Source organism: Cyanistes caeruleus, chromosome 1 (genome assembly GCF_971803275.1).
Source record: "Cyanistes caeruleus chromosome 1, bCyaCae1.hap1.1, whole genome shotgun sequence".
NCBI lineage: Eukaryota > Metazoa > Chordata > Aves > Passeriformes > Paridae > Cyanistes > Cyanistes caeruleus.
This window is the reverse complement of record NC_141701.1, coordinates 101,239,586-101,256,722: the sequence shown is the minus strand read 5'-3', so window position 1 is coordinate 101,256,722 and position 17,137 is coordinate 101,239,586. Positions and strand designations below refer to the sequence as shown.

Below are 17,137 nucleotides of genomic sequence, written 5' to 3'. Positions count from 1 at the left end.
CCCACTAAAAGCATCCTCATTCTCCACTTGCCCTTACCTTGTGCTGATAAATGCCACCCCCTCACTTGTACCTGCCATGCTGTGTAACATTGGAGAATTTAAAAATAGCCTGGCAATTACAATGGTTTAGGTTGGGTTGGGTTTTTTTCCTTCTTTTGGAGCCAGACCTGTTAATCCGGTTCACAGAATGCGGCTGCTGAAACAGTTGTGGTGGCGCAATGGAGGGGGTGGCAGACAGACAGACAGACGGCATGGCAGGGACAGGAAGGGATGGAGGAACAGCAGCAGAGGACCAGAATGCATGGCTGGTGAAGAATCCACTTGGAAAGCCACAAACAGCCTTAGCATGTCCTCATTTTCTGTCTCTGCTCCTTCTCCTCCTTACCTTCCCTTCTGGGCTGCACATCCAAGCATTTGTCTCTTTTCTGAGCTGATATTAGGTAAGGGGTGATCCCTTTTCAAATGCTGCCCAGGCCTCTTACCTACTGAGTATCTGAGGAGAGCTATTTACAGGAACCACCATACCTATTTTCATACAAATTAGCCACCAGCCTGGAACTTGTGATGAATCTCAAACAGACTTCTCTTTGTCCTGTTAGATGGGTTTGAAAAGAAAATTTATGGGTTTTGAAGTTAGCACAGCGAATTAGCAGCTGCTTGTCCAGTTTCTGCTGCATAATATTGTCATGTTGCAACAGGTTTGTCCTGGAGTCGAGAGGTGCTGGTATGCAACCAACCTTCCACAATGCACAGATCCTTCCCGGGCACCTTTTCTTCTGGAAGTGTGTGTATGGTGATAAGTAAAAACCTTTCTCCCCTCCCCTTCCCGAGCCCCTCCTTTTGTAGCTTGAATGCTCCCAAAGCATGTTGAATTAGCACTGAATTTCTGGTATGCAAGCAGAAAGTTCTGAACAAAACACAACCCTACTGTAGGTAGCCTCTGCTCACTTTGTTGCATGTGTTGATGGAGTGTGGGAAAACAGATGGACTGAGCTTTACCAAATGCAATTTGAAAAGCATGTAAGCATGTAGGAACGAGTGGCATAGACAGCTATTAATACTTTAAACACTTGAGTTGTAGTTAAATAAGACAACTTTTCTTTTTAAACAAATGCCAAGGGTTTTTTTTCATAATACCACTAATTGTTAGAACACACTTGAAAGGTGTTTAACTCGCTCCAGCCATTTCATAATGGCACCTTTCCTACTACAAAAACCAGAGGGAATGAGGCAGGCTTGCCCACACAAGCTCTTCTTAATTTACTAGTCTGTAGTTTGGTTTTTTTTTGCTTCATGATCTCACCAGTCTTTCACATGGCTCGCAGCCTGTGCTCTGTTGCAGTCATGCACTGCCACTGTGCTGACAGGGGTTTGCACGGTTCTCTAGCAATTTGTTAACTTTCTGTAGCTGAGCCTGTTTAACAAGATGAAATTAGATTTCTGCCCCACAGTCCCCTCCCTGTGCTCCAGCAGGTCTCGCAGGAGGTTGATGAGGTTTTTAGGTCAGCTGGTTATTTCACAAATGCTCAGCTGTGGGGAAGAGCTATGTCTCTGCAGCAAAGCTGGTCATCTCTGTAATAAAGGAGTAATAACACTTCCCAGCTATGATCAGTGAGTGCTTTGCCGATATTAGCAAATCCAATTTTGGTTCAACTCTTCCACGCCTGGCTCTGCAAAGGTAGAGGGAAAGCAAATGACTTACCTAGCACTGTGCAGGAGGTGTGTGATGGGGCCCAGTTTGGTGCACAGAGGTAATGTTTCCTCATCTAGATCATTAACTGCAGCATTTTAGCTGCTTTTCTCCTAGGGTTGCTTAGAAAGAGGTGTTTCTTAGCTGTGAGAATAGTGAGAGCGGTAAGAACATTGGCACAAGATGAAAGTGGTGTTTGATGAGATTAAAGTGTTGGGCATAAAAAAAGCAGTGTTTTGAGTTAGGCTAGAGATAGGCACAGGCACACAGAGAAGCAGAAAGGACAAGGGTCCTCAAATGGCTGGAGGTAACAATGCTCTGGCAAGCTACATGAAAAATAGAATCCTGCATTTTATATTGTGCTACATGCTTCCATTGCAGAATTGGAAATGCTGAATAAAATTATGGCTTTTCTGTGTTTTAGACTTTAGGTGTGTTGTTTAACACTCTGGTTGACACCAAGTGGCTTCAGTGGGAAAGCATTTACTGTGGGGAAATAAATAAACACCATTAATCTTTAACTACCAAGACCAGAATCCTTATGGGCTAGTGGTGATAAAACAGTGGAAGAGCATTATAGAACTGATGTCTGATGAGCAACAGATCAGGCCTTCAAGACAGCAGGCATTCAAAGTGCCACACTGCCATTGGAATGAACGAGCAGCTGGTACATGTATAAACCATGTCTTTGCTCAGGCTGTTGGTCTCATGTTGTTGTAGCTGAAAAACTCTTATGTTCAATATGGTTTGTGAAAGAAGTCTTCTGTTTTGGGAAGAATAGGCAGAGGAGTTTTGTACCATGAAAGCTCCCCAAAATGTTTGAGGCTGTTTGGAGCCCACTGTGCCCTAGAGCTGCCTTCTTCTTGTGAAGAAGAGAGTCTGAGGTTTCCCATGGTAGTGACAGCAATGCAAACTATGAGGGGCTTTTGACATGGGCAGACATCAAAAGAAAGGCAGTCCTGCAGATTGTTCCTACCTTGCTATTTCATCAGGCATCCTTATCTTTTGCCCTCAATAATCTGGAAAATGTGGTTTATTCAGCTTTACAAGGTATGAACTGTTTCCCAGGGGATTCTGGGCACTTATGCCTCTCATTGAAACTTTCAGATATATTAGTGTACTTTATTTGTTGATAACTGACTGCATCTGCTTTTCTTGTTGCTTTGTTGGAGTTTTGTTTGTTTGGATTTTTTAATTGTTTCCTAGAGGTAAACGTGCAAGGCACGATTGTTAAAGCTTTTCTTAGCAGCTGTCTCAGCTTGATGCTAAGAAGCAGAAACATTTCAGACTTGTGCTCTCAATTTATAGCCATTACTCTGCGCTCACAGGAAGCCTTCGTACAGAGTGAATGAAAGGACTACAGTGACCTTCTGTGGCTCGTCCCCTTCTGGTTTTGTATTCAGAAACTCATTTTACATTTCTGTCCTGTTTCTTAGATTTCCATTTTCATCATCCTGGTAATACTATCACTTGGTAAAAAAATGGGATTGGGATTCATCTTCATTTGGTAGAATTATCCAGATAAATCAATGACAATCCCTGTGAAATTGGATACCTTGCCGCTGCTTCTGGGGGTTGAGGACAAGAAAAGGAAATGTGCTGATCAGATAGCTTTATACAAGAAACTAGAGTGAAACTTAAGTTTTTTCTTTCTTTCTTTCATTCATTCATTTTTGGTCGAGTTACCCAGACTAATAGGACTCAGTGGAGTACATTCTTTTCATTTAAATGAGAATAAAGGTAAATGCATGCAATCAGAAAATTTTTATTGTTAGCCAGTTAAACAACCTGTTTTTGTACTTTTCTCCCTTTCAAAGTTACTTAACTTTAACGGTGTATTGTCAAGAGTACTCTGTGCACTTAAAAGAAATTTCATTCATATGAATGCAAAGCTGCACAAAACCTTCCCACCTTGCTGGTGAGCTGCTCCCTTAAGACTGGTGTGAGTGTCCCTTGCTTGGGGATGGGTAATAAAAATAGGACATGGAAAGTCTCTGTTTTCTTTTATTTGTCTTGCATTGAAATGCTTGCATCAAGGACCAAAGAGTTTTGCTGCAAATAATGTCTCTTTTTGAGGCCATTTTTTCCAAATTTGCTTATGCCTTCTCTTTGTGGTGATACTTTCAATTCAAAACCACAACTTCAGTCATGGTGGGAATGTTCCTTCCAGGCTTGAATAGATGGACTTCATGATCAAGGTAACCCTTTCTGATAATCACTTACCATGTGATAACAGGTGCTGGCCCTTGCACTGCACTCAGCAAGTGGTTTCACCTTTATGGACAATTTTCAATAGGTGCTTCTTCAGAGAAGACAGGAACTTGATAATGGCACAGGAAAAACTAAAAGTCAGCACTTAACACAGATTTGATATTTAATTGCAATTTCTCAGCCAAGACAGTGACAACTGATTCCTAGGGTGTTTATTGGTCTGGACCCACCATTTTTAGGGCATTTTCTTTCTCAGAGCAGTCCTGAAGAGCTCTGAGTCTTCCTGAAAGGTTCAGTAGCAGCACAGGCTATTGCTTTTCAGTATGCTGCTAGAGTCCCTAGGTGAGGCTTTGCCGCTGTCGGGCGCACACAGGAGCTGGTAGAACAATGAGAGGACTTTACCTGCCAGCTCTTTAGGGGAGAAACCTCATCATAGGACCAAGACTAAAGCCAATGCACTGCATTGGCTTGGGGCTATCCATCCTCACAGGGTTGGGTCTCACAGCCTCCTGGGAGCCCCATGAATGTGTTTGCAGGCTCTGGTAGCACCTGTACCACTGAGGTGGAACAGGAGGAGCCGTGTAACAACCATTGGAACAAGTTTAACACCACAGCACCTGCTAGCCAAGCACTGGGTGCTAATTGGTGTCCTGCAGCTCACACAAGTACTCTTGGATGCTCTGTTTTACACCCACCAGACTTCAGTGATGTAAAAGCTTCATCATTGATATCTGCAAGGTCTTTCCAAGCCACAGCCCACACTGAGGCTTGATTGAAACTGACGGGATGCAGTGACAGTGCTGCTCAACGTCGAGCCAGGGCTTCCTTTCTTTCCTCACCTATTCTGTGTGTAATAGCTTTGTTTTCTCTGGAGAGGTTTATTTTCCCCAGTTGAACATCCCATCGAGGTCAGTGATTAGCTTGGAGGAGTGTGTCAGACCTTGAGTCATATCCTATGCCATTTTTCTCTTTTGCTAGGTTGCTCATTTTAGGAGTTTTTGGAATGGCTTTCTTTTTGTTCAGGCTTCAAAGATGTCTCTCTTTTCATACGTGATCCCTGTTGTTTGTTTAATGACAGCCTTTCTGGGAACAAAAAAATTAAACAGCCACTAACCAGAAAAAAAAATTGTTTATGATTACAAGGGTTCCTGAATTGACTCTTCAGTGTTCCGAGGATGCTGAAACTGGAGGAAAAAAGCTTAGGCTTTTCTTTAAGTCGCTTAAAACATCACTTTTTCCAGTCCTGCAAAATGACTTTTCTACCCCTTAACATTTTGGATGAGCTCACAGCTGGTAAATGCTTTATGTTGGCAGCTTACTAAAATACAAATGCAGAATTTGCTTTCACTCAAATTTACTTCTTTTTTTTCACCCTCTCAGTATTTCCATTTTCCGGGGGCAGTTATTATGAAGAACAATTTGAGAGAATATCAAAAAGGAGTTAGGAAAAATTAAATTGCTCTTATTTGCACCAGAAATCCATTTAAACATTTTTTTTGCCTCTTATTTGCCACCAGCTCAATTTTACACTCCAGAAAACTGTCCTTCCCCTCCTCACCTCTCTTTGTCCTTCTTAGTGCCTTCCTGTGGTCTCCTGGGTCTGGAGCTTCCTTCTGGTTTTTAAATATGTTCCCTGCTTGAGTAAGAAGCAACATATTAAGGCTGCTAGACCAAAAACGGGGCATTTAAGGGTTTGGCCTTTTGTTTCTGTTTGGACTAATTTTTTTGTTTTTTCTTTCTTTCATTTTTGTTTTTAAATTTTTTTTAATTTTTTTTTTTTTTAAATTTTTTCATGTGTCTGTGCCAGTGACATACTTCCTGTTCAGTTCTGAGTACACAGAGGTTGGAGGTCTCTGTCCAGCCAGGCTGTCCCATTATCTCCAGTTGCAGACCAGTACTTTTCAGCTGGACATTCCCATTCAGTGGCTGTTCCCAGTCGTCCCGGTGGCCAGCCTGGTGCTGCTCAAAACGGGAGCAGATGTGAGGAGTCCTGCACAGATCCACCCTTGCTCCACCACAGACGATGGTTGCTCATGGGGACTTTATATTGAATGTTGCAAGAAGAAAGGCTTTAAAGTGGTTAAGTGGGGAAGGAATGGGAAATGCCTGTGAAGAAAGTACAGAGCAGTAGGGAGCTGAGGAAGAAGTGAAAACTGCTATAGAGGTGGAGTGGTTTAGACAAGAGCAGGAACACAACAAAGAACGTGTAAATAAGTGGAAAATTCAGATGTTATCTGAGGGCATTAGCAAAGCATGCTGACAGAAAGCTGCTGTTTGGCACAGAGGTGGGTCAGCATGTTAGGGGGAGGTGAGCTTCACTTGGGAGGCAGTGTGCTGAGATGATCTTACTTGCCACATTTTATGGCAACATTTCTGTGAGTGCAGCAAGATAAGCAGCCAGAGCAGGAGCTCACAGCAGATGAGGGGAGTGCTTGATGGACCAGGAGGAGGTGGAGAGGAATGGAGAGTTTGTAACAGTTTTGGGGATGAACATCAGCTGTAACTCTGGCTCACACAACAAATGTGGTGTTGAGCAATCTATTTCTCACTGCTTTCACCTTCAAAAGAGATCAGTGAATATAAACAGCACAAGTTACTGTTTTTGTACAGTCTGGAGCATCTGGTTTGCGTCTGAGGAATTGTAATTATACATGACTGGTGTAGGTGCTTCCCTAATGAGTGTAACAGCTTTAGCACACCGACAGTATTGTACATGCAAGCTAGAAAGTTAACAACGGAATATCCTTGATTGAAGTGACTTAAGTGAGAAAAAAAGCTTCTCCAAGTTGTGAAGGAGTGAGATGTCTCTGCAGAGGTGCTGTCAGGGAGCTGCAGCTGCCAGAGTGCTGCTGGCAGGGCCCAGGGATGCTTCACCTTGCAGCCACAGTGGCTGCAGCCTGTGCCTTGCATTAAACATGTGGGGCTTATGTAAACTTAAATAGGGTTTTTCTTTGCATGGAAAGAGGGTCTTCGTGGCTTTGGCTAAGTATACAGCATGGTTTTTAAGAAGAACAAGGGAAAAAAAGAAAGAAACAAATCCAGATTGAAACTAATGAAAGGAGCGAGAAAGAAGGAAGGAAGGAAACAACCAGAGTTTTTAGTTGACTTACTGAGCACTCATCCTTGTGTTTTGTTTCCTTCAGGCAGGAACAAGAACTGTCTCTGTGTTTTTTCTAGGCCATTCAGGAAGTGTTACAGAGCAATAATAGCCCAGTTATCTAATAGTCAAAGTTTATTTAGGCTTTCACTGCTTCCCCTGCCCACTTGAGCCCTCCCCCTCACCACCCCCCCCCCCCCAACTCCTCCTCCTCCTCCCCCCAATGCAGTTTGCTGGGCTGCTCTGGACTGAGCTCAGTTTGACAGCCAAATGGGGGAGGGAAGCTGTTGCCTGCATGTCATTTCCATTACACTCACGCATATTTTCATCTGGAAACTTTTTTTTCCCCCTAGTCAACAATAACAACGGGGGAGGGAAAAAAACCTATGGCACTAAAACATCCTGTTTATTTTCTCATCAGTGCTTTGGAGACTCACCTTTGTAACGAGACCCCCAAAGCATTACATGCCTGCTTTAATCCAGCAGCACTGATCAGCTGGTACGACACTGATTGAAAAAGAAGTCTTCACAGTTAGGGCTGCCCAGAAGTTATAGATATTAAATGCTTATGGTACTTTTGTATATTTCATGAACAGGGGAATCAGATAAGAGCATTCTTTTAATAATCATTGCAAAACCCCTTATCTTTTCCTTCCTTTCCTCTGCTTTGAAGCATGCTGGAAATATTGTGATAAATTTAGATTAGGTAGTGGATGATAAACACCAAAGGGTGTTTTAGTTGGTGTGTTTGCTTAGAAGTTGTCATTCAAATGTTTCTGATGCTCAGAAGGAATAGTACATTGGGAAAATAGCTGGTGTGAGCTGTGCCATACAGTAGCAACTTCTCTGCCTCTGCTTGCTGAACTGACAGGAGATGCATGGATCTGAAACAGCAAAGACCAGGTCAGAAGTAATTCCAAGCTGCTTAGCCCTAGCCTTTCCTCTTTCCAGGGATATTGTGTATCATATACAATATACAGTATCATATACAATACTGAGAAGACCCTCAGTTGGTTGAGGCGTGGTGCTAATAATACCAAGGTCAGGGTTCAATTCCTGTACGGGCCAGGCCCTTCACTTGGGAATTGGACTTGGTGATCTCTGTGGGCCCCTTCCAACTCAGAATACTCTGTGATGCGTTATCAGGAGTGGGACTTAGAATCTGACATCCCTAATCTGATTTTGATCTTTTTATCATCATCATCTTTCCAAAACCTTAACACAATGAGAATCTGGGCCTTGGCCAGCAGATAATTCTCAGCTGCCAGTGGGCAGCTCTCAGACCAAGGTTATTCCCTCATTTTCAGGCAGTGAGCTTCTAAAACACATGTATGGTTAGTCACATCAAATGCAGAAAATTTCAGTGCAATTTCTAAGTGAATTGTGAGGTCTTTTTAACTTTAAAAATAAAATCCAAGGGTGCTATTTTGTTAAGGTAATGCTACATTATAGAGCAAATTACAGTACAGTGGGACACCTAGGAGTATGTGACATTTACAGTAAAGTCAAGTATGTGTGTTACAGTGTGAGTTACCCCTGTTATTACCACATCATCTGGCACTTGAAAGAAATGTTCCCTTATGTGACATATGTGAAAGAAAAGATCCAGTCCACTCCTTTATGCTAAATCTGAGTCTTTGCAGAGCTGCAGTTTCAACTCCCCTGCTGAAGTGCTAAAGTTTATTGCTGTATTTGGTTTATCCTGTGAAAGGACTATTTAGCAAGTAAAATACTCTTTTCTTTCTCCTTTTGTATAGTCACTGAACTGTTTGGAAGTTTAAATTGCACTTCTGAGCTCTCAAAAAAAAAAAAAAAAAGGCATGGGATTGTAGCACTTGTTTTGCAGTGTTTTTAATGCAAGCATTAATCGCCCTGTGACGTTACTTAAGCCAAAGAACTAGCTGTATACTAAAAAAATCCAGCATTCACAGATTTATCCTTTATATGTTTGCTCCTCCACATGGGTGTGGAATGTTGAATATTGTTGGGGTCAAGATAATCAGCTGCAGTTTCACCAAGGGTTATGGTCTTGGGTTGCAATGCAAGGTGCAACTGATGTGAAAGCGGGATTGCTGTGTCCAAACACACAAATGCAGGCTGGTGGAGATCTTATAGTGGATGTGCTCCCAGCTAGGGGCAGTGCTGGTGCAAGGCTGCTGGAGGCTGACCTGGTGATGGCCAGCTCTGCTGCTGGCCACCAGCCAGCTTGTGCACATGCACACTTGCTGTCTTCCACTGATGTGTGCTAGGTTTAGACTCATCCCAGTGATGCTGGCTGGCCTGGTGTGTGTGTGTACTGTCAGGACCTTTGGGGCTCTTTGCCCTGGCTGGGTTTGGAGCATGGATGCATGTCCTCTTTAAAGGTAAATGTATGTCTTTGATCCAGACTGTGCTGATAATGCATATTTGACACTCCAAGCCCACAGCTCCCTAGGGGTCTCAAGGCGCTTTGTGAACTTGTGCATCTGCAGTTGATAGCTGCAAGCAGAAGTGGCGTTTATGTGACTGCACTCTGCCTGCTTAAATCCAGCCGGGACCTGCAGCTCACATTCCTGACCCCCATGCCACCACCAGCAGCTGCCCTCAGCTCTTGGTCCAGCCATCCCCATGGGGTTCACACTGCTCTTGCTCCCAGGGCTGCAGCCAGGAGCCCCCAGTTCCTGTTCCATTCCAGCAGCAAGCTGGGGGCTTGAGAGGGGGATATTGTAGTCCAAGGGATGGAAAACCCCCTCCTCTCCTTAATCTACTATTTAGCATATATCAATGGGTTATTATTTATATTATAGGGTCTTAGTTATTTATAGAAAAGCTGCTTCAGAAGTTTGCCAGTTTAGCCTAATTATCCCCTTCTGTGGGTGCAGTTGCAGTAGGTCTTTAAAGTGCTAATGGGAGAGCATGAATGCCATTACCAATAACATGCTGGGAGTTCTGAAGCAGATCTGGAGATTATGAAGCACAGTGACTGGGGGGATGTGAATCCTTAGCATCTCTTTGGGATAACCTGTGGCTAGCTGGAATTCAGATATAAAGTAGGTAGTCCAGCCAACCTGTAGGTGAGCCTCTGGGAAAACTGTTGTGCATGACACAAATCACAGGACCTTGTTTTTGTCAGGAACTTTATGCTGATAATTGTAGTATAGGAAGGGAAGGACTGGTAGTCATCCAGGTATGGGCAGATGGGCAGGAGAAAAAAAACATGTGATCTTTGAACCCCAGATTTACCTTCCTATGGCACCACAGGTTTGTGTTCTTCAAAACTGGGTGCAGGGTGAGCAGCTGAACATTTTGGCCTGTAAAGCCTTTGCAATTGAATGGGTGCACACATGCACCAGCTCTTGCTGTACACATGTCCTCCTGTGTCAGCCACCCAAATCTGAAAAACTCTGCTAAACAAATAGCATTTATTTCTTGTGGTTTGGTTTTTTTTTTTTTGTTGTTTGTTTGTTTAGCTTAGAACATCCAAATAAAGCTATTGACTACTGCTGAATTTCAGCAGGAGTTAGATTCGTATTTCCTTAAAATGTTTTGAAAGGGCTTTATGGGAGACAGGCAAGCAAAGGGTAGATGTGTGTTGCAAGTGAGTGGGGAGTGTACTTATGGCCAGGAAGAAGCTTGTGCTGCATCATGTGGGGATCCTCTGAGCTGTGGGCATGAAGCAGGAGAGGGGCTGGGCAGCATCACTCCCAGGGTGGCCTGCCTGTCCCCTGCTACATTGCTATGTCCAAAACCTGAGTGTCTCCTGAAAGGAGACTTCATCCATCTTAAAACAGTTTTAATGGTCTTAAAAAAAAATATGTGTAAGCCCTCTGTTAATTAAACTCTTAGTCTAAGTGTTTTGGAGGCTAGGACGAATGTGAGAGCATGCAAAAAAAAAGCCTGCTTGGATTTGCTGGATGTGAAAAACAGGGTCCTTGAACCTCTTCTTTCTCTTTTATAGCTCCAAAACCATCTGAAGCACCAGTAATAGAACCACTACAGTCACAATTGCCAGTATGTTACTCTTAGAGTTGGTCTTGGCTTTTCTTAGTGCATCCAGTTGCTGTAGTGAATACTTTTATGTTCACAAGTCATGCCTTAGGACTCTTAATAGGTGCCTTCTATGTGTACCCAAGGAGAATAAGGTGAGAGGCATATTTTAGCAATCAAATGCAAACCCTGTCATTTATTAAGTATGTTTCTCAAGTTAATGAGAGAACATGCTGTCCACAATGCTCCCACATGCTGTCCACAGTGCTCTGCAGAGATGCAGCACACTGAACAGCTTTCCACACTGCAAGAGAAAAACATAATTCCTGAGGCTGAGTCCCAGGAGATAATGTCTGGTGATAACATTCATTCGCTGGAAATTCTCTTTCTGTGCAGATGGCAGTTGCCATTGATGGAAAAAATATATTGGTACAGTATCAAGCTGCACACCCACTTAGGACATAACTCATCCCATGTATTACACAAGAATATTGTCAAGATTCAGATGTCTTCTGGAAATAGCAGACTTTGGACTTCTGGGAAGGTTTGGAATTTTTTTTTTTTTTTTTTTCTGAACCAGATGCAATGATGAAATTATATAAAATTCACATGTTCTTTTCATTGTGGTCAGGTTCTATTAATGACAGCTGTCTACCCAAGCATGAATTCTCAGCTCATTGTTTAGACAACATAATTAATTTTTTGAAATTAATAAAGGTTTCCAATTAAGTAGCACTGAACTGCATGCAAGAAGTTCTGTTGCCAGGTAAAAAATCCTGTGACACAACCAGCTCAGTGCTGTATCAAACTGCTAAAGAGAGACACCAGTGCAATATTGACAAGGTGTGTTAGATAAAATGTGTGCTGCTGCTCTGAGGGCTTGTTGTGTGCATTTGTTTCATAGCCGGTAGAAAAGCATTGAAAAATGATTTATTTTGTTTATCTGCTCAGGGCATTTAAAAATCTCCTAAAACTAAAATTCATGTCATGGATATGCTATGTGGATTTAACTCACCAGATAGAAGGTCTAGATTATCTGTTGTTTGCCTAATGCAAATAAACGCACTTTATTTACTGGGTGGCTTGGATGACATTTGCCAGCAGAGAGCCCCTTCTGATGAACTGGGTGTCATTCCACTTGCCAGACAAGTGTTTTATTTTCATTTCATGGTCATTGTAATATTTTCTTACAGCAGTTGCATCTAAGCCACAGTCCAAGAATCCAAGACTTGGGAAATACAGAGTAGAAAATGGCCCTGTGCTGAAACAAACTGATGGGAATTTAATTGTTGAGTCTAATCTTGTCCTTGGTTTAAGTCAACAGGAGATAAACCTGCCAAGTAAGGGCACAAATGGACACTCAAAAGTTTCTTAGGTGATAAACACTCTTTACTTTCTTTGATTTCAAAGGGAGCTCCAAGGCCAGAGCTTACAAACATTATCATCTATACTTCATTTCATTTACTTACTTATGGGCAGGGGACTATTTAAACTTCCAAGTCAAGTGAATAAGAGCTTTCACAGCTGCAAAGCAGAACATAAATTGCTAAAATAGTCCCTGAAAATTTGTTCAACCAAATTGTCTTTTCTTTCTGTAACCTGTGTCTCTTTCTCATAGATCAGCCAATTACAAGTTTCACCAAATTATTTGGATGTCAAGGGATTTTTCTTTACTTCTTTAACAAAAGGACAGACTTATATTTTTAAATGAGGCGTGACATCAGTTATTGTTATTGGCTCTGAACCTACTTTGATTGTATGTGTAAACAGCCAGCATAACACAAATTGCAACCCTTATGATTATGCAATTATCTGAAGAGTAGTATTTTTAAATATTAGTGGTTCTCTTTGATTCACTCGATTACCATCACTTGCCATAGTTGCACTTCTTTTTTTAAAGTGTTTACTATCACGTGCTTCATTACTTTACAAACTGCATTGTACTTTGCCATGTACCTCACAGAAATACCTCTTTATAAAAATCCCATTGCACATGCAACACTGCAGAGACCATCACTAGAATGCTGCATTTTGGATGATTTTACTGACTTAATGTGTTATTTATTATTCAACACATTTTTCCCTTAGCTTTGCTGGTACCCAGTACAAGAGTAGTGACCAAGGGCAAGATGTTATCCCCTCTCACAAAATAAACCCCCCACTGACCAATAAGTTTCTAAAGAAAAGGATGGATGGACAGACCAGCAAAATGCACTGCACATTCCAGTCATAGGGATCTTCTTCCCATGCTCCTACAAAACAAGGCTTTCATCTTAGTGGGGTTTCCCCTTCACGGTTATTAATGAGATTACCATGTTTTCTCTTTCTTTAATTAAAATTCCACCTACTTACTTGGGGATCTGGTACTGCAGTGCTGCTCTAGTGAATGTATGGGCTCCTGCCTTATGCCCCAGGGTGTGATGGAGCCTGTCAGCAGAGGCAGCAGCAGGAGAGCATCCAGCGGCAAACGTGCATCTCAGCACTCAAAGCACATTGGAGTGTAACCCAGGGAGAATTCCCACCCAGGCACTTTGTGACAGCTCCTAACTTTGTGTCTCTTCTCCTACCCCTGGCACTGGCCTAAAGAATCAAAGTGTCAAGGACAACACTGGGCCCTTCCAGGCCCTGAAGGAGTCAACAGGGAATAACGTCTTCTGTCTCCCTCCAGCTGGGCCATGCAGCTGGAGTGACTTTGAAGCCAATTGAGCTTCTTTTCTTTTGTTTTAAGTTAGTCTATTTGTAAGAGGGTTGGAATTCTAGAAAAGTGAAATGCATCTCATTAAGTGTGAGATTAAAACTGGTTTTGAAAACATTAAAAGAACCTTTTGGTGTCTGATCTTTATTAAAAACACTTTGTTCAAGGCCATGTTTTATTAAAAAAAATTATATTAGTGTGTTCAGTATCTTGGAATTAAGTATATGCTTTTCATTTGAAGAGCTGAATTAATTTGCCTTCAGAATTTCCATTTCCATGTTCATGCAGAAAGAAAAGCACTAGGGAAAGAGTGCCTTCACTTTCTAGAATGGTACCCTTTTAGGTAAGGCTCACCAGATGCACAGTTGTAGGGGAGCTAACAGATGGAAAGTGTTAGTCTGACAGCCATCCAGATAGGGTGCTTAGGTTCTTCTTTTCATAAAAATGGAAAGATTTTTCCTTTCCACTGCCTTGAACAGATATTTCTGCTACTATACTTATTTTATAAGAATTTCTTAGGGGAATTGGTTGTTAGTATGGTTTGGCTTTTTTACCTGTAAACCAACAGCAGAACATCAATAGATACATTATAGGCTATTTCAAGCTACAAGTGTCTCTTATCATCCAGAATAATATAGACCATTTAACCATAGCCAGTTACTCTTGAAAGTGTTATTTCCTGGGTTTTATCTTTCCCTTCTCAGTGTATCTTTTGGGGACCATGTACTCTGTGAGTGGTAGAATTAAAGGAGCTTTTTCTCTGTTGATGTTTCCTGTGTCTCCTGGCTACGGTGCCTCATCATGGTAACCCCAGTTGCCCTCTTTGTTGGTATCTCATGACCTCCTCTTCCACCACTTCTGGCCTACCCTTCCATGACCTCACAGCTGGGTAGGAGCTGCTATGTCCAACTTGCCTCCAGTGGTGGAGGAATAGAAGAGCCAACTTTATGCTGGTGCCCAGGGAGAAGGAGAGGTTAAAGTTTTAACCCAAACAGCACCAAGGTCAATGGAAATTTTCTTCTTTGTTTTGTTCTGGCTCCCTAGAGCCGTTGTTTGCTAATTTAGGGGCCTGAGGGAGAATTGAAAGATTGTCATGTGAACCTGTGCTTTTTTTAGATCCCATATCTTTTATATGTTTTGTTATTACAGTAACAGAAGAAGTTATATATGGGGTCACATACAGCCAAGCCTGTACTCGTGTTTGATCTGCGTGAGTGACTTTGAGTGGAGACTGATTTCTCTATTGTCTTCACTACTTTTTTACTTCTTATGGGTGAAATAAAGGCAAGTAAACAAAAGCATCACATTGTCAAGTGCCCCGTGGTTTTGGCTGTCTTATTGGCCAGCTGCTCAGATGGAGATGCTTAGGGCTTCTGCTTTCAGGTGCTCTTTGGCATACCTCAGACTCTGGTATTTCTGCTGATATTTTGATTCTGTTGAAATGTAGAAAGAAAGATGCCTTGATTTTGGTGCCAAAAATGAAATCAGTCAGACAAGAATTTATGCCATAGAGGAGAAAGAGAAGCAGAAAACTTGTAGCTAAAAGTGTAGGAAATTGCTCCAGGCTTAATTGTCATTGACTTTTTCAAACCTTTGTGAATCAGAGTAGTGTGTTTATATTTTTCTGCAAAGGAAACTTAGCCAAAAATGAAAAAGTGGTCTCTTGGTTTTGTTTTCCTTATGGATGGTTTCTTTACAAGCGAAGAAATCAACAAAAACTTTAGCTACTCAGGTTTTATATTAATATCAGTTCTTCTTTCTTTAAGATTATTCTCTAAATGCCAACATCTGATAAACTGGAAATCTAAAACACCGGGAAAATCCCTGGGCAAATAACCAGCTCTTTTTCTTATTTATCTAGCAACTTTGATTTTTTTTTTTTTAGCCTTTTGAGCCCTCTGCTGGGTTTGTATTTGTAGAGGACAGTGCAAAGAACAAGTCAATATTTATTCTAGTTAACTGATAAATAACTGGGTGATTCAGAGAACCTTAGTAAGAATACCCTTGTCATGGTCATTACTGACGTCTATGGGTTTATTGCTCACTAGGTTTCTGCAGGAATCTGTAATAAAACCCCTAAGCCTAGCAAGAGCTCTGAGTGTAGGAGTTGGGTGCATACTGCATGTGGAGAGAGTTTGTGATTGCAGAAACACAGCGAAGGGATCAGAGGTTTGCAATTAAGCTTCAACCCCAGCACTTGCACCCATCAGAAAGGATTCATTGTTTATAAACTGCTCTGCTTTTCAAGGACTGGGCACATAATTAGCATCTTAACTTTTAAATTATTCACCTAAAAGGCTCCCCATCTCTTTTGAATGGGTTATTCTCTGTGCAGTCATGCGAGCAGAAAAGGTGGCATATTTGTTATTTTCATTTAGTATGCACACCCTTTGTAAAAGGAAGTTTGGGAAATATTAGTGGCTATTCTGTTTAAGTATCTGAGACTCTTCAACCAAGCTTTAACAGCTCCCTTGAAACCACCACAATCTTTTCCAGCCCCTTCTCGTTATCACCAAGAGGCCAGTACAGTACGATCTGCGAGAGAACTTCTTGCTATCTGAAAAGTCTCATGCCCTGAAGCTGCTTTGATTTCAATCAGCTGAGCTTCTAGACCTTTGTAGACCATTAGAAAGCCAATCATGGCTCTAAAAAAGCAGAAAAATTGTTTGTACTGGAAGCTTTTCAGCTGTGTATTGAAACAATATAATACAGTGTTAGAAACTGGAATGTCCTCAGTAGAATAGATCCATGGTTGGAATAAGGCTGCTACCAACTTTGGTGTTGAAGTTAAAAACGTGTGCCAGATTGTGTATGTTTAGTGTTTTTTCTTCTCTAACAAAATTTATGGTCAAGACATTGGAAAAATAAATCTATGTTTTTTTAGTACAGACCACTCTGGTTAATATTTCTATTTGTGGTATATTGCTTAGCTCTGTATTTGGAAGAAGGAAACGTGATCCTGTTATTAAAAAATGGTTCTAGACCACCTCCATTGATACGCACCTATTTGGAAACATGTCATTGAAATGCTCCTGTGATATTTTTGGAAGTTTTTCTGTATCTGCAGTAGAGACTAAAATCACGATATCCAGAATGATATCTCCTCATCAGAGTCAACACGCATTCTTGTGGCCACACCTTTTCTCTGCCCTCTTTATTACCTTCTTGATAAGTGTAAATCTTAAGTTCTGGCATGGGTTGTGTGGGGAGATGTTTTGTTTTTAATAAAACTCTACAGGGCTACTAGGTGCTGTTAACAGAGTTCAGATTTCACCTTGCCTCGAAGACAAGGGCTATCCAGATGGTATAGAATGATTTGAGTCGGAAGAGACCTTAAAGATCATCTAGTTCCAACTCTCCTGTCATGGAAAAGGACTCCACCCACTAGGTCAGGTTGCTCAGGGTCCCACCCAACCTGGTCTTGAACTCTTCCACCACTCAGATCCAGTCTGCTATCAGTTCCCATCCTCCTTGTGAA

The 17,137-nt window shown here is 41.8% G+C and overlaps 1 protein-coding gene across 7 annotated transcripts in view; it reads left to right on the top strand.

Moving 5' to 3' along the window:
* The window catches only part of EGFR (epidermal growth factor receptor), a 155,577-nt gene that overhangs the window by 58,620 nt on the left and 79,820 nt on the right, over positions 1-17,137 (top strand). The window contains exons 1-2 of one of the 7 annotated variants that reach the window (XM_086845429.1): positions 11,014-11,119; positions 11,361-11,508. The exons of 3 other annotated variants lie outside the window; for them this stretch is intronic. The gene's annotated coding sequence lies outside the window, so the exon portion shown is untranslated. Of the gene's footprint in view, positions 1-11,013; positions 11,120-11,360; positions 11,509-14,513; positions 14,662-17,137 lie in introns of those variants that run through there. 3 more of the 7 variants (XM_086845444.1, XM_023919505.2, XM_023919504.2) reach the window with 3 other exon arrangements.